The sequence below is a fragment of the Telmatherina bonti genome (assembly GCF_933228915.1).
Source record: "Telmatherina bonti genome assembly, chromosome: 17".
NCBI lineage: Eukaryota > Metazoa > Chordata > Actinopteri > Atheriniformes > Telmatherinidae > Telmatherina > Telmatherina bonti.
In genome coordinates, this window is record NC_136615.1 from 1034237 (window position 1) to 1051457 (window position 17221).

Below are 17221 nucleotides of genomic sequence, written 5' to 3' on the forward strand. Positions count from 1 at the left end.
TGATGGAAAAGAGCTGGAGGAAAGAGCTTGCGGAAAAGAGCTGGTAGAAAAAAGCTGGTAGAAAAGAACTGGTGGAAAAGAGCTGGTGGAACAGAACTGGTGGAAAAGAGTTGGTAAAAAATAGCTGGTAGAAGAGAACTGCTGGACAAGAGGTGGTGGGAAAGAGCTTGAGCAAAGGAGTTGGTAGAAAAGAGCTGGAGGAAAAGAGCTGGTCGAAAAGAGCTGGTATAAAAGAGCTTGTAGAAATAAGCTCGAGGAAATGAGCTGGTAGAAAAGAGCTGGTAGAAAAGAGCTGAAGGAAAGAGCTGGTGGAACAGAGCTGGTAGAAAAAAACTGGTGGACAAGAGCTGGTGGGAAAGAGCTGGTAGAAAAGAACAGATAGAAAAGAGCTGGAGAAAAAGAGCTGGACGAAGTGATCTGGTGGAAAAGAGCTGGAGGAAAAGAGTTGGTAGAAATTAGCTGATGGAAAAGAGCTGGTAAAAAATTGCTGGAAGAAAAGAACTGGTGGATATGACCTGGTAGTAAAGAGATGGCGGAAAAGAGCTGGAGGAAAAGAACTGGTGGAAATGAGCTGGTATAAAAGAACTGGTAGAAAAGAACTGGTGGACAAGAGGTGGTGGAAAAGAGCTTGAGGAAAGGAGTTGGTAGAAAAGAGCTGGAGGAAAACAGCTGGTCGAAAAGAGCTGGTAGAAAAGAGCTTGTAGAAATAAGCTTGAGGAAATGAGCTGGTAGAAAAGAGCTGGTAGAAAAGAGCTGAAGGAAAGAGCTGGTGGACAAGAGCTGGTAGAAAAGAACAGGTAGAAAAGAGCTGGAGAAAAAGAGCTGGACGAAGTGATCTGGTGGGAAAGAGCTGGAGGAGCACAGCTGGTGGAAAAGAGCTGGAGGAAAAGAGTTGGTAGAAAAGAGCTGGTGGACAAGAGCTGGTAAAAATTTGCTGGAAGAAAAGGACTGGTGGAAATGACCTGGTAGTAAAGAGATGGCGGAAAAGAGCTGGAGGAAAAGAACTGGTGGAAATGAGCTAGTAGAAATGAGCTGAAAGAAATGAGCTGGTAGAAAAGAGCTGGTAGAAAAGAGATGGTGGAAAAAGAGCTGGTGGGAAAGAGGTGGAGGAAAAGAGATGGCGGGAAAGAGCTGGAGTAAAAAAGCTGGCGGAAAAGAACTGGTGGAAATGAGCTAGTAGAAACGAGCTGGAGGAAAGAGCATGTGGAAAAGAGGTGGTAGAAAAGAACTGGTGGAAAAGAGGTGGTGGAAAAGAGCTTGAGGAAAGGAGTTGGTAGAAAACAGTTGGAGGAAATGAGCTGGTAGAAAAGAGCTGGAAGAAAAGAGCTGGTGGAAAAGAGCTGGTAGACAAGAACTGGTGGAAAAGAGCTGGTGGGAAAGAGCTGGAGGAACAGAGCTGGTAGAAAAGAGCTGGAGGAAAAGAGCTGGTGGAAAAGAACTGCTGGAAAAGAGCTGGTGGAAAAGAGCTGGTGGACAAGAGCTGGTACAAAATTGCTGGAAGAAAATAACTGGTGGAAATGAACTGGTAGAAAAGAGATGGCGGAAAAGAGCTGGAGGAAAAGAGCTGGTGGAAAAGAGCTGGTGGAAAAGAGCTGGTAGAAAAGAACTGGTGGAAAAGAGCTGGTGGGAAAGAGCTGGAGGAAAAGAGCTGGTAGAAAAGAGCTGGTGGAAAAGAGCTGAAGCAAAAGAGCTGGTGGAAAAGAACTGCTGGAAAAGAGCTGGTAGAAAAGAACAGGTAGAAGAGAGCTGGAGAAAAAGATCTGGATGAAAAGAGTTTCCGTAAATGAGCTGGTGGAAACGAGCTGGAGGAAAGAGCTGGTGGAAAAGAGCTGGTAGAAAAGAGCTGGTGGAAAAGAGCTGGAGGAAAAGAGATGGTAGAAAAGAGCTGGTAGAAAGGAACTGGAGGGAAAGAGCTAGTAGAAGACAGCTGGTGGAAAAGAACTGCTGAAAAAGAGCTGGTTGAAAAGATCTGGTGGAAAAGAACTGGAGGAAAAGAGCTGGTAGAAAAGACCTGGTGGAAATGAGCTGGAGGAAAAGAGCTGGTAGAAAAGAGCTGGAGTAAAAGAGCTGGTGGAAAAGAACTTTTGGAAAAGAGCAGGTAGGAAAGAACAGGTAGAAAAGAGCTGGAGAAAAAGAGCTGGATGAAAAGAACTTGTGGAAAAGAGCTGGTGGAAAAGAGCTGGAGAAAAAGAGCTGGAGGAAAAAAGCTGGCGGAAAGAACTGGTGGAAATGAGCTAGTAGAAATTACCTGGAGGAAATGTGCTGGTAGAAACGAGCTGGAGGAAAGAGCATGTGGAAAAGAGTTGGTAGAAAAGAACTGGTGGACAAGAGGTCGTGGAAAAGAGCTTGAGGAAAGGAGTTGGTAGAAAACAGTTGGAGGAAAAGAGGTCGTGGAAAAGAGCTTGAGGAAAGGAGTTGGTAGAAAACAGTTGGAGGAAAAGAGCTGGAGGAAATGAGCTGGAGGAAAAGAGCTGGTAGAAAAGAGCTGGAAGAAAAGAGCTGGTGGAAACGAGTTGGTAGAAAAGAACTGGTGGGAAAGAGCTGGAGGAAAAGAGCTGGTGGAAAAGAGCTGGAGGAAAAGAGCTGGTGGAAAAGAACTGCTGGAAAAGAGCTGATAGAAAAGAATAGGTAGAAATGAGCTGTTGGAAATCAGCTGGTAGAAAAGAACTGGTGGAAAAGAACTGGTGGAAAAAGAGTTGGAGGAACACAGCTGGTGGAAAAGAGCTGGAGGAAAAGAGTTGGTAGAAAAGAGTTGGAGGGAAAGAGCTGGTGGAAAAGAGCTGGTAGAAAATAACTGGTGGAAAAGAGCTGGTGGGAAAGAGCTGGAGGAAAAGAGCTGGTAGAAAAGAGCTGGTGGAAAAGAGCTGGTAGAAAAGAACTGGTGGAAAGAGCTGGTGGGAAAGAGCTGGAGGAAAAGAGCTGGTGGAAAAGAGCTGAAGGAAAAGAGCTGGTGGAAAAGAACTGCTGGAAAAGAGCTGGTAGAAAAGAACAGGTAGAAAAGAGCTGGAGAAAAAGAGCTGGACGAAAAGAGCTTGTGGAAATGAGCTGGTGGAAAAGAGCTTGAGGAAAGGAGTTGGTAGAAAAGAGCTGGAGGAAATCATCTGGTAGAAAAGAACTGGTGGAAAAGAGTTGGTAGAAAAGAGCTGGTGCACAAGAGCTGGTACAAAATTGCTGGAAGAAAATAACTGGTGGAAATGAACTGGTAGAAAAGAGATGGCGGAAAAGAGCTGGTGGAAAAGACCTGGTGGAACAGAACTGGTGGAATAGAGGTCGTGGAAAAGAGCTTGAGGAAAGGAGTTGGTAGAAAACAGTTGGAGGAAAAGAGCTAGAGGAAATGAGCTGGAGGAAAACAGCTGGTAGAAAAGAGCTGGAGGAAAAGAGCTGGTGGAAACGAGTTGGTAGAAAAGAACTGGTGGAAAAGAGCTGGAGGAAAAGAGCTGGTGGAAAAGAACTGCTGGAAAAGAGCTGATAGAAAAGAACAGGTAGAAATGAGCTGTTGGAAATCAGCTGGTAGAAAAGAACTGGTGGAAAAGAGTTGGAGGAACACAGCTGGTGGAAAAGAGCTAGAGGAAAAGAGTTGGTAGAAAAGAGCTGGTGCACAAGAGCTGGTACAAAATTGCTGGAAGAAAATAACTGGTGGAAATGAACTGGTAGAAAAGAGATGGCGGAAAAGAGCTGGTGGAAAAGACCTGGTGGAACAGAACTGGTGGACAAGAGGTGGTGGAAAAAAGCTTGAGGAAAGTAGTTGGTAGAAAAGAGTTGGAGGAAAAGAGCTGGTAGAAAAGAACTGGTGGAAAAGAGCTGGTGGGAGGGAGCTGGAGGAAAAGAGCTGCTGGAAAAGAGCTGAAGGAAAAGAGCTGGTGGAAAAGAACTGCTGAAAAAGAGCTGGTAGAAAAGAACAGGTAGAAAAGAGCTGGAGAAAAAGAGCTGGAGAAAAAGAGCTGGACGAAAAGAGCTTGTGGAAATGAGCTGGTGGAAAAGAGCTTGAGGAAAGGAGTTGGTAGAAAAGAGCTGGTGGAAAAGAGCTGGAGGAAAAGAGCTGGTGGAAAAGAGCTGGTGGAAAAGAACTGCTGGAAAAGAGCTGGTAGAAAAGAACAGGTAGAAAAGAGCTGGAGAAAAAGAGCTGGACGAAAAGAGCTTGTGGAAAAGAGCTGGTGGAAAAGAGCTGGAGGAAAGAGCTGGTGGAAAAGAGCTGGTAGAAAATAGCTGGTAGAAAAGAACTGGTGGGAAAGAGGTGGTGGAACAGAACTGGTGGAAAAGAGTTGGTAAAAAATAGCTGGTAGAAGAGAACTGCTGGACAAGAGGTGGTGGTAAAGAGCTTGAGCAAAGGAGTTGGTAGAAAAGAGCTTGTAGAAATAAGCTCGAGGAAATGAGCTGGTAGAAAAGAGCTGGTAGAAAAGAGCTGAAGGAAAGAGCTGGTGGAACAGAGCTGGTAGAAAAAAACTGGTGGAAAAGAGCTGGTGGGAAAGAGCTGGAGGAAAAGAGCTGCTGGAAAAGAGCTGAAGGAAAAGACCTGGTGGAAAAGAACTGCTGGAAAAGAGCTGGTAGAAAAGAACAGGTAGAAAAGAGCTGGAGAAAAAGAGCTGGACGAAAAGAGCTTGTGGAAATGAGCTGGTGGAAAAGAGCTGGTGGAAAAGAGCTTGAGGAAAGGAGTTGGTAGAAATGAGCTGGTGGAAAAGAGATGGTAGAAAAGAGCTGGTAGAAAGGAACTGGAGGGAAAGAGCTGGAAGAAGACAGCTGGTAGAAAAGAACTGGTGAAAAAGAGCTGGTTGAAAAGATCTGGTGGAAAAGAACTGGTGGATGAGCTGGTGGAAAAGAGCTGGAGGAAAAGAGCTGGTAGAAATGAGCTCGAGGAAATCAGCTGGTGGAAAAAAACTGGTGGAAAAGAGTTGGAGGAAAAGAGTTGTTAGAAAAGAGCTGGAGGACAAGAGCTGGTAAAAAATTGCTGGAAGAAAATAACTGGTGGATATGAACTGGTAGAAAAGAGATGGCGGAAATAAGCTGGAGGAAAAGGGCTGGTGGAAAAGAACAGGTGGAAAAGAGCTAGTAGAAATGAGCTGGAGGAAATGAGCTGGTAGAAAAGAGCTGGAGGAAAAGAACTGGTGGAAAAGAGCTGGTATAAGAGAACTGGTGGACAAGAGCTGGTGGAAAAGAGCTGGTAGAAATGAGCTGGAGGAAAAGAGCTGGTAGAAAAGATCTGTTAGAAAAGAGCTGGTAGAAAAGAGCTGGTGGAAATGAGCTGGAGGAAAAGAGCTGGTAGAAAAGAGCTGGAGTAAAAGAGCTGGTTGAAAAGAACTGCTGGAAAAGAGCTGGTAAGAAAGAACAGGTAGAAAAGAGCTGGAGAAAAAGAGCTGGATGAAAAGAACTTGTGGAAAAGAGCTGGTGGAAAAGAGCTGGAGAAAAAGAGCTGGTAGAAATGAGCTGGAGGAAATGAGCTGATATAAAAGAGCTGGTAGAAAAGAGCTGATGGAAAAGAGCTGGAGGAAAAAAGCTGGCGGAAAGAACTGGTGGAAATGAGCTAGTAGAAATTACCTGGAGGAAATGTGCTGGTAGAAACGAGCTGGAGGAAAGAGCATGTGGAAAAGAGCTGGTAGAAAAGAACTGGTGGACAAGAGGTTGTGGAAAAGAGCTTGAGGAAAGGAGTTGGTAGAAAACAGTTGGAGGAAAAGAGCTGGAGGAAAAGAGCTGAAGGAAAAGAGCTGGTGGAAAAGAGCTGGAGGAAAAGAGCTGGTGGAAACGAGTTGGTAGAAAAGAACTGGTGGAAAAGAGCTAGAGGAAAAGAGCTGGATGAAAAGAGCTTGTAGAAATAAGCTCGAGCAAATAAGCTGGTAGAAAAGAGCTTAAGGAAAGAGCTGGTAGAAAAGAGCTGAAGGAAAGAGCTGGTAGAAAAGAGCTGAAGGAAAGAGCTGGTGGAAAAGAGCTGGAGGAAAAGAGTTGGTAGAAAATAGCTGGTGGACAACAGCTGGTACAAAATCGCTGGAAGAAAAGAACTGGTGGAAATGAACTGGTAAAAAAAGAGATGGCGGAAAGAGATGGCGGAAAGAGATGGCGGAAAAGAACTGGTGGAAATGAGCTAGTAGAAATGAGCTGGAGAAATTGAGCTGTTTGAAAAGAGCTGGAGGAAAGAGCTGGTGGAAAAGAGATGGCGGAAAAGAGCTGGAGGAAAAGAGCTGGTGAAAAGAACTGGTGGAAAAGAGCTGGTGAAAAGAACTGGTGGAAAAGAGCTGGAGGAAAAGAGTTGGTGGAAAAGAGCTGATAGAATAGAGCTGGTGGAAAAGAACTGGTGCAAATGAGCTGGTAGAAACGAGGTGGTAGAGAAGAGCTGGAGGAAAAGAGCTGAAGGAAAAGAGCTGGTGGAAAAGAGCTGGAGGAAAAGAGCTGGTGGAAAAGACCTGGTAGAAAAGAACTGGTGGACAAGAGCTGGTCGAAAAGAGCTGGATGAAAAGAGCTTGTAGAAATAAGCTCGAGCAAATAAGCTGGTAGAAAAGAGCTGGTGGGAAAGAGCTGGAGGAAAAGAGCTGGTGGAAAAGAGCTGAAGGAAAAGAGCTGGTGGAAAAGAACTGCTGGAAAAGAGATGGTAGAAAAGAACAGGTAGAAAAGAGCTGGAGAAAAAGAGCTGGACGAAAAGAGCTTGTGGAAATGAGCTGGTGGAAAAGAGCTTGAGGAAAGGAGTTGGTAGAAAAGAGCTGGAGGAAATCATCTGGTAGAAAAGAACTGGTGGAAAAGAGTTGGAGGAACACAGCTGGTGGAAAAGAGCTGGAGGAAAAGAGTTGGTAGAAAAGAGCTGGTGCACAAGAGCTGGTACAAAATTGCTGGAAGAAAATAACTGGTGGAAATGAACTGGTAGAAAAGAGATGGCGGAAAAGAGCTGGTGGAAAAGACCTGGTGGAACAGAACTGGTGGAATAGAGGTCGTGGAAAAGAGCTTGAGGAAAGGAGTTGGTAGAAAACAGTTGGAGGAAAAGAGCTAGAGGAAATGAGCTGGAGGAAAACAGCTGGTAGAAAAGAGCTGGAGGAAAAGAGCTGGTGGAAACGAGTTGGTAGAAAAGAACTGGTGGAAAAGAGCTGGAGGAAAAGAGCTGGTGGAAAAGAACTGCTGGAAAAGAGCTGATAGAAAAGAACAGGTAGAAATGAGCTGTTGGAAATCAGCTGGTAGAAAAGAACTGGTGGAAAAGAGTTGGAGGAACACAGCTGGTGGAAAAGAGCTAGAGGAAAAGAGTTGGTAGAAAAGAGCTGGTGCACAAGAGCTGGTACAAAATTGCTGGAAGAAAATAACTGGTGGAAATGAACTGGTAGAAAAGAGCTGGTGGAAAAGAGCTGGTGGAAAAGACCTGGTGGAACAGAACTGGTGGACAAGAGGTGGTGGAAAAAAGCTTGAGGAAAGTAGTTGGTAGAAAAGAGTTGGAGGAAAAGAGCTGGTAGAAAAGAACTGGTGGAAAAGAGCTGGTGGAAAAGAACTGCTGAAAAAGAGCTGGTAGAAAAGAACAGGTAGAAAAGAGCTGGAGAAAAAGAGCTGGACGAAAAGAGCTTGTGGAAATGAGCTGGTGGAAAAGAGCTGGTGGAAAAGAGCTTGAGGAAAGGAGTTGGTAGAAAAGAATTGGTGGAAAGAGCTGGTGGGAAAGAGCTGGAGGAAAAGAGCTGGTGGAAAAGAGCTGAAGGAAAAGAGCTGGTGGAAAAGAACTGCTGGAAAAGAGCTGGTAGAAAAGAACAGGTAGAAAAGAGCTGGAGAAAAAGAGCTGGACGAAAAGAGCTTGTGGAAATGAGCTGGTGGAAAAGAGCTGGAGGAAAGGAGTTGGTAGAAAAGAGCTGGTGGAAAAGAGATGGAGGAAAAGAGCTGGTGGAAAAGAGCTGGAGGAAAAGAGCTGGTGGAAAAGAACTGCTGGAAAAGAGCTGGTAGAAAAGAACAGGTAGAAAAGAGCTGGAGAAAAAGAGCTGGACGAAAAGAGCTTGTGGAAAAGAGCTGGTGGAAAAGAGCTGGAGGAAAGAGCTGGTGGAAAAGAGCTGGTAGAAAATAGCTGGTAGAAAAGAACTGGTGGAAAAGAGCTGGTGGAACAGAACTGGTGGAAAAGAGTTGGTAAAAAATAGCTGGTAGAAGAGAACTGCTGGACAAGAGGTGGTGGTAAAGAGCTTGAGCAAAGGAGTTGGTAGAAAAGAGCTTGTAGAAATAAGCTCGAGGAAATGAGCTGGTAGAAAAGAGCTGGTAGAAAAGAGTTGAAGGAAAGAGCTGGTGGAACAGAGCTGGTAGAAAAAAACTGGTGGACAAGAGCTGGTGGAAAAGAGCTGGTAGAAAAGAACTGGTGGAAAAGAGCTGGTGGGAAAGAGCTGGAGGAAAAGAGCTGAAGGAAAAGACCTGGTGGAAAAGAACTGCTGGAAAAGAGCTGGTAGAAAAGAACAGGTAGAAAAGAGCTGGAGAAAAAGAGCTGGACGAAAAGAGCTTGTGGAAATGAGCTGGTGGAAAAGAGCTGGTGGAAAAGAGCTTGAGGAAAGGAGTTGGTAGAAATGAGCTGGTGGAAAAGAGATGGTAGAAAAGAGCTGGTAGAAAGGAACTGGAGGGAAAGAGCTGGTGGAAGACAGCTGGTAGAAAAGAACTGGTGAAAAAGAGCTGGTTGAAAAGATCTGATGGAAAAGAACTGGTGGATGAGCTGGTGGAAAAGAGCTGGAGGAAAAGAGCTGGTAGAAATGAGCTCGAGGAAATCAGCTGGTGGAAAAAAACTGGTGGAAAAGAGTTGGGGGAAAAGAGTTGGTAGAAAAGAGCTGGAGGACAAGAGCTGGTAAAAAATTGCTGGAAGAAAATAACTGGTGGATATGAACTGGTAGAAAAGAGATGGCGGAAATGAGCTGGAGGAAAAGGGCTGGCGGAAAAGAACAGGTGGAAAAGAGCTAGTAGAAATGAGCTGGAGGAAATGAGCTGGTAGAAAAGAGCTGGAGGAAAAGAACTGGTGGAAAAGAGCTGGTATAAAAGAACTGGTGGACAAGAGCTGGTGGAAAAGAGCTGGTAGAAATGAGCTAGAGGAAAAGACCTGGTAGAAAAGATCTTTTAGAAAAGAGCTGGTAGAAAAGAGCTGGTGGAAATGAGCTGGAGTAAAAGAGCTGGTTGAAAAGAACTGCTGGAAAAGAGCTGGTAGAAAAGAGCTGGAGTAAAAGAGCTGGTTGAAAAGAACTGCTGGAAAAGAGCTGGTAGGAAAGAACAGGTAGAAAAGAGCTGGAGAAAAAGAGCTGGATGAAAAGAACTTGTGGAAAAGGGCTGGTGGAAAAGAGCTGGAGAAAAAGAGCTGGTAGAAATGAGCTGGAGGAAATGAGCCGATATAAAAGAGCTGGTGGAAAAGAGCTGATGGAAAAGAGCTGGAGGAAAAAAGCTGGCGGAAAGAACTGGTGGAAATGAGCTAGTAGAAATTACCTGGAGGAAATGTGCTGGTAGAAACGAGCTGGAGGAAAGAGCATGTGGAAAAGAGCTGGTAGAAAAGAACTGGTGGACAAGAGGTCGTGGAAGAGAGCTTGAGGAAAGGAGTTGGTAGAAAACAGTTGGAGGAAAAGAGCTGGAGGAAAAGAGCTGAAGGAAAAGAGCTGGTGGAAAAGAGCTGGAGGAAAAGAGCTGGTGGAAACGAGTTGGTAGAAAAGAACTGGTGGAAAAGAGCTAGAGGAAAAGAGCTGGATGAAAAGAGCTTGTAGAAATAAGCTCGAGCAAATAAGCTGGTAGAAAAGAGCTTAAGGAAAGAGCTGGTAGTAAAGAGCTGAAGGAAAGAGCTGGTAGAAAAGAGCTGAAGGAAAGAGCTGGTGGAAAAGAGCTGGAGGAAAAGAGTTGGTAGAAAATAGCTGGTGGACAACAGCTGGTACAAAATCGCTGGAAGAAAAGAACTGGTGGAAATGAACTGGTAAAAAAGAGATGGCGGAAAGAGATGGCGGAAAAGAACTGGTGGAAATGAGCTAGTAGAAATGAGCTGGAGAAATTGAGCTGTTTGAAAAGAGCTGGAGGAAAGAGCTGGTGGAAAAGAGATGGCGGAAAAGAGCTGGAGGAAAAGAGCTGGTGAAAAGAACTGGTGGAAAAGAGCTGGTGAAAAGAACTGGTGGAAAACAGCTGGAGGAAAAGAGTTGGTGGAAAAGAGCTGATAGAATAGATCTGGTGGAAAAGAACTGGTGGAAATGAGCTGGTAGAAACGAGGTGGTAGAGAAGAGCTGGAGGAAAAGAGCTGGTGGAAAAGACCTGGTAGAAAAGAACTGGTGGACAAGAGCTGGTCGAAAAGAGCTGGATGAAAAGAGCTTGTAGAAATAAGCTCGAGCAAATAAGCTGGTAGAAAAGAGCTTAAGGAAAGAGCTGGTAGAAAAGAGCTGGTAGAAAAGAGCTGAAGGAAAGAGCTGGTAGAAAAGAGCTGGTAGAAAAGAGCTGAAGGAAAGAGCTGGTGGAAAAGAGCTGGAGGAAAAGAGTTGGTAGAAAATAGCTGGTGGACAACAGCTGGTACAAAATTGCTGGAAGAAAAGAAGTGGTGGAAATGAACTGGTAAAAAAGAGATGGCGGAACGAGATGGCGGAAAGAGCTGGCGGAAAAGAACTGGTGGAAATGAGCTAGTAGAAATGAGCTGGAGAAATTGAGCTGTTTGAAAAGAGCTGGAGGAAAGAGCTGGTGGAAAAGAACTGGTGGAAATGAGCTAGTAGAAATGAGCTGGAGGAAATGAGCTGGTAGAAAGGAGCTGGAGGAAAAGAGCTGGTGGAAAAGAGCTGGAGGAAAAGAGCTGGTGAAAAGAACTGGTGGAAAAGAGCTGGAGGACAAGAGTTGGTGGAAAAGAGCTGATAGAATAGAGCTGGTGGAAAAGAAGTGGTAGAAAAGAACTGGTGAGAAAGAGCTGGAGGACAAGAGCTAGTGGAAAAGAGCTTTAGCAAAAGAGCTGGTGGCAACGAACTGTTGGAAATCAACTGATAGAAAAGAGCTGGAGGTAAAGAACTGGGGGAAATGAGCTGGAGGAAATCAGCTGGTAGAAAAGAGCTGGTGGAAAAGAATTGGTAGAAAACAGCTGTTGGAAAAGAGCTGGTGTAAAAGAGCTGGAGGAAAAGAGCTGGTTGAAAAGACCTGGTCTAAAAGAGCTGTGGAAAAGAGCTGGAGGAAAAGAGCTGGTAGGGAAGAGCTGGTGGACAAGAGCTGGTACAAAATAGCTGGTAGAAAAGAACTGTTGGAAATTAACAGGTAGAAAAGAGATGGTGGAAAAGAGCTAAAGAAAATGAGCTGGTAGAAGACAGCTGGTAGAAAAGAACTGGTGAAAAAGAGCTGGTTCAAACGATCTGGTGGAAAAGAGCTCGAGGAAAAGAGGTGGTGGAAAAGAGCTGGTAGAAAAGAGCTGGTGGGAAAGAGCTGGAGGAAAGAGCTGGTGGAAAAGAGCTGGTAGAAAAGAACTGGTGGACAAGAGGTGGTGGAAAAGAGGTTGAGGAAAGGAGTTGGTAGAAATAAGCTCGAGGAAATGAGCATGTAGAAAAGAGCTGAAGGAAAGAGCTGGTAGAAAAGAGCTGGTAGAAAAGAGCTGAAGGAAAGAGCTGGTGGAAAAGAGCTGGAGGAAAAGAGTTGGTAGAAAATAGCTGGTGGACAACAGCTGGTACAAAATTGCTGGAAGAAAAGAACTGGTGGAAATTAACTGGTAAAAAAGAGATGGCGGAAAGAGCTGGCGGAAAAGAACTGGTGGAAATGAGCTAGTAGAAATGAGCTGGAGGAATTGAGCTGTTAGAAAAGAGCTGGAGAAAAGAGCTGGTGGAAAAGAGCTGGTGGAAAAGAGATGGCGGAAAAGAGCTGGAGGAAAAGAGCTGACGGAAAAGAACTGGTGGAAATGAGCTAGTAGAAATGAGCTGGAGGAAATGAGCTGGTAGAAAGTAGCTGGAGGAAAAGAGCTGGTGGAAAAGAGCTGGTAGAAAAGAACTGGTGGACAAGAGGTGGTGGAAAAGACCTGGTAGAAAAGAACTGGTGGACAAGAGCTGGTCGAAAAGAGCTGGATGAAAAGAGCTTGTAGAAATAAGCTCGAGCAAATGAGCTGGTAGAAAAGGGCTTAAGGAAAGAGCTGGTAGAAAAGAGCTGGTAGAAAAGAGCTGAAGGAAAGAGCTGGTAGAAAAGAGCTGGTAGAAAAGAGCTGAAGAAAGAGCTGGTGGAAAAGAGCTGGAGGAAAAGAGTTGGTAGAAAATAGCTGGTGGACAACAGCTGGTACAAATTTGCTGGAAGAAAAGAACTGGTGGAAATGAACTGGTAAAAAAGAGATGGTGGAAAGAGCTGGCGGAAAAGAACTGGTGGAAATGAGCTAGTAGAAATGAGCTGGAGAAATTGAGCTGTTTGAAAAGAGCTGGTGGAAAGAGCTGGAGGAAAAGAGATGGCGGAAAAGAGCTGGTGGAAAAGAGCTGGTAGAAAAGAGCTGGTATAAAAGAACTGGTGGACAAGAGCTGGAGGAAAAGAGCTGGTGAAAAGAACTGGTGCAAAAGAGATGGTAAAAAGGAGCTTGTAGAACAGATCTGGAGGAAAAGAGCTGGTCGAAAAGAGCTGGAGGAAAAGAGCTGGTGAAAATGAGCTGGAGGAAAAGAGCTTGTAGAAAAGAGCTGGGAGAAAAGAACTGGTGGGAAAGAGCTGGAGGAAAGAGCTGGTGGAAAAGAGCTGGTAGAAAAGAACTGGTGGACAAGAGGTGGTGGAAAAGAGGTTGAGGAAAGGAGTTGGTAGAAAAGAGCTGGTGGAAAAGAGCTGGAGGAAAAGAGCTGGTAGAAAAGAGCTGGAGGAAAAGAGCTGGTGGAAAAGAGCTGGTAGAAAAGAGCTGGTAGAAAAGAACTGGTGGACAAGAGCTGGTCGAAAAGAGCTGGATGAAAAGATCTTGTAGAAATAAGCTTGAGGAAATGAGCTTGTTGAAAAGAGCTGAAGGAAAGAGCTGGTAGAAAAGAGCTGGTAGAAAAGAGCTGAAGGAAAGAGCTGGAGGAAAAGAGCTGGAGGAAAAGAGTTGGTAGAAAATAGCTGGTGGACAACAGCTGGTACAAAATTGCTGGAAGAAAAGAACTGGTGGAAATTAACTGGTAAAAAAGAGATGGCGGAAAGAGCTGGCGGAAAAGAACTGGTGGAAATGAGCTAGTAGAAATGAGCTGGAGAAATTGAGCTGTTTGAAAAGAGCTGGTGGAAAGAGCTGGAGGAAAAGAGATGGCGGAAAAGAGCTGGAGGAAAAGAGCTGGCGGAAAAGAGCTGGTGGAAAAGAGCTGGTAGAAAAGAGCTGGTATAAAAGAACTGGTGGAAATGAACTGGTAGAAAAGAGCTGGAAGAAAAGAACTGGTGGAAAAGAGATGGAGGAAAAGAGCTGTTGGGAAAGAACTGGTCTAAAAGAGCTGGAGCAAATGAGCTGGTAGAAAAGAGCTGGTAGAAAAGAGCTGAAGGAAAGAGCTGGTGGAAAAGAGCTGGTAGAAAAGAACTGGTAGAAAAGAGCTGGTGGGAAAGAGCTGGATAAAAAGATCTTATGGAAAAGAGCTGGTGGAAAAGAGCTGGAGGAAAAGAGCTGGTAGAAAAGAGATGGCGGAAAGAGCTGGTGGAAAAGAGCTGGAGGAAAAGAGCTGTACGAAAAGAGCTGGTGGAAAAGAACTGCTGGAAAAGAGCTGGTAGAAAAGCACAGGCAGAAAAGAGTTGGAGAAAAAGAGTTGGACGAAAAGAGCTGGTGGAAAAGAGATGAAGGAAAGAGCTGGTGGAAAGGAGTTGGTAGAAAAGAGCTGGAGGAAATGAGCTGGTAGAAAAGAGCTGGTAGAAAAGAGCTGAAGGAAAGAACTGGTGTAAATGAACTGGTAGAAAAGAGATGGCGGAAAAAAGCTGTCGGAAAAGAACTGGTGGAAGTGAGCTAGTAGAAATGAGCTGGAGGAAATGAGCTGGTAGAAAAGAGCTGGTAGAAAAGAGCTGGAGGAAAAGGAACTGGAGGGCAAGAGCTGGTAGAAAAGAGCTGGTAGAAAAGAAGTGGTGGACAAGAGCTGGTGGAAAAGAGCTGGAGGAAATGAGCTGGTAGAAAAGAGCTGGTAGAAAAGAACTGGTAGAAAAGAGCTGGTGGGAAAGAGATGGATGAAAAGAGCTTGTGGAAAATAGCTGGTGGAAAAGAGCTGGAGGAAAGAGGTGGTGGAAAAGAGCTGGAGGAAAAGAGCTGGTAGAAAAGAGCTGGTGGAAAAGAGCTGGAGGAAAAGATTTGGTGGAAAAGTGCTGGAGGAAAAGAGCTGTAGGAAAAGAACTGGGGGAAAAGAGATGGTAGAAAAGAGCTGGTAGAAAGGAACTGGAGGGAACGGGTTGGTAGAATACAGCTGGAAGAAAAGAGCTGGTTGAAAAGATCTGGAGGAAAAGAGCTGGAGGAAAAGAGCTGGTAGAAAAGAGCTGGTAGAAAAGAACTGGTGGAAATTAACTGGTAGGAAACAACTGGTGGAAAAGAGCTGGTAGAAAAGAACTGGTGGAAAAGAGCTGGTGGGAAAGAGCTCGAGGAAAAGAGCTGGTGGAAATGAACTGCTGGAAAAGAGCTGGTAGAAAAGAACAGGTAGAAAGGAGCAGGAGAAAAAGAGCTGGACGAAACGAGCTTGTGAAAAAGAGCTGGTGGAAAAGAGCTGGAGGAAAAGAGCTGGTAGAAATGAGCTGGTAGAAAAGAGCTGGTAGAAAAGAGTTGATGGAAAAGAGCTGGAGGAAAGAGCTTGCGGAAAAGAGCTGGTAGAAAATAGCTGGTAGAAAAGAAATGGTGGAAAAGAGCTGGTGGAACAGAACTGGTGGAAAAGAGTTGGTAAAAAATAGCTGGTAGAAGAGAACTGCTGGACAAGAGGTGGTGGAAAAGAGCTTGAGCAAAGGAGTTGGTAGAAAAGAGCTGGAGGAAATGAGCTGGTAGAAAAGAGCTGGTAGAAAAGAGCTGAAGGAAAGAGCTGGTGGAACAGAGCTGGTAGAAAAAAACTGGTGGAAAAGAGCTGGCGGAAAAGAACTGGTGGAAATGACCTGGAGGAAATGAGCTGATAGAAAAGAGCTGGTAGAAAAGAACAGATAGAAAAGAGTTGGAGAAAAAGAGCTGGACGAAGTGATCTGGTGGAAAAGAGCTGGAGGAAAAGAGTTGGTAGGAATTAGCTGATGGAAAAGAGCTGGTAAAAAATTGCTGGAAGAAAAGAACTGGTGGAAATGAGCTGGTATAAAAGAACTGGTGGACAAGAGCTGGTGGAAAAGAGCTGGAGGAATAGAGCTGGTAGAAATGAGCTGGAGGAAATGAGCTGGTAAAAAAAAACGGTTAGAAAAGAGCTGGTGAAAAAGAGCTGGAGAAAAGAGCTGGTGGAAAAGAGCTGGTAGATAATAGCTGGTAGAAAAGAACTGGTGGACAAGAGGTGGTGGAAAAGAGCTTGAGGAAAGGAGTTGGTAGAAAAGAGCTGGTAGAAAAGAGCTGGTGGACAAGAGCTGGTCGAAAAGAGCTGGTAGAAAAGAGCTTGTAGAAATGAGCTTGAGGAAATGAGCTGGTAGAAAAGAGCTGGTAGAAAAGAGCTGAAGGAAAGAGCTGGTGGACAGGAGCTGGTAGAAAAGAACAGGTAGAAAAGAGCTGGAGAAAAAGAGCTGGACGAAGTGATCTGGTGGGAAAGAGCTGGAGGAGCACAGCTGGTGGAAAAGAGCTGGAGGAAAAGAGTTGGTAGAAAAGAGCTGGTGGACAAGAGCTGGTAAAAAATTGCTGGAAGAAAAGGACTGGTGGAAATGACCTGGTAGTAAAGAGATGGCGGAAAAGAGCTGTAGGAAAAGAACTGGTGGAAATGAGCTAGTAGAAATGAGCTGAAAGAAATGAGCTGGTAGAAAAGAGCTGGTAGAAAAGAGATGGTGGAAAAAGAGCTGGTGGAAAAGAGCTGGAGGAAAAGAGATGGCGGGAAAGAGCTGGAGGAAAAAAGCTGGTGGAAATGAGCTAGTAGAAATTACCTGGACGAAATGAGCTGGTAGAAACGAGCTGGAGGAAAGAGCATGTGGAAAAGAGGTGGTAGAAAAGAACTGGTGGACAAGAGGTGGTGGAAAAGAGCTTGAGGAAAGGAGTTGGTAGAAAACAGTTGGAGGAAAAGAGCTGGTAGAAAAGAGCTGGAAGAAAAGAGCTGGTGGAATAGAGCTGGTAGACAAGAACTGGTGGAAAAGAGCTGGAGGAAAAGAGCTGGTGGAACAGAGCTGGAGGAAAAGAGCTGGTGGAAAAGAACTGCTGGAAAAGAGCTGGTGGAAAAGAGCTGGTGGACAAGAGCTGGTACAAAATTGCTGGAAGAAAATAACTGGTGGAAATGAACTGGTAGAAAAGAGATGGCGGAAAAGAGCTGGAGGAAAAGGAACTGGAGGGCAAGAGCTGGTAGAAAAGAGCTGGTAGAAAAGAAGTGGTGGACAAGAGCTGGTGGAAAAGAGCTGGAGGAAATGAGCTGGTAGAAAAGAGCTGGTGGAAAAGAGCTGAAGGAAAGAGCTGGTGGAAAAGAGCTGGTAGAAAAGAACTGGTAGAAAAGAGCTGGTGGGAAAGAGCTGGATAAAAAGATCTTATGGAAAAGAGCTGGTGGCAAAGAGCTGGAGGAAAGAGCTGGTGGAAAAGAGCTTGTGGAAAAGAGCTGGCGGAAAAAGTCGGAGGAAATGAGCTGGTAGAAAAGAGCTGGTGGAAAAGAGCTGGTAGAAAAGAACTGGTAGAAAAGAGCTGGTGGGAAAGAGCTGGATAAAAAGATCTTATCGAAAAGAGCTGGTGGAAAAGAGATGGAGGAAAGAGCTGGTGGAAAAGAGCTTGTGGAAAAGAGCTGGTGGAAAAGAGCTGGCGGAAAGAGCTGGTGGAAAAGAGCTGGAGGAAAAGAGCTGGTAGAAAAGAGCTGGCAGAAAAGAGCTGAAGGAAAGAGCTGGTGGAAAAGAGCTGGTAGAAAAGAACTGGTAGAAAAGACCTGGTGGGAAAGAGCTGGATAAAAAGATCTTATGGAAAAGAGGTGGTGGAAAAGAGCTGGAGGAAAGAGCTGGTGGAAAAGAGCTGGCGGAAAGAGCTGGTGGAAAAGAACTGCTGGAAAAGAGCTGGTGGAAAGGAGTTGGTAGAAAAGAGCTGGAGGAAATGAGCTGGTAGAAAAGAGCTGGAGGGAAAGAGGTGGTGGAAAAGAACTGGTAGAAAAGAGCTGGAGGAACAGAACTGGTTGAGAAGAGCTGGTAGAAAAGAACTGGTGGAAAAGAGCTGGTGGGAAAGAGCTGGAGGAAAAGAGCTGAAGGAAAAGACCTGGTGGAAAAGAACTGCTGGAAAAGAGCTGGT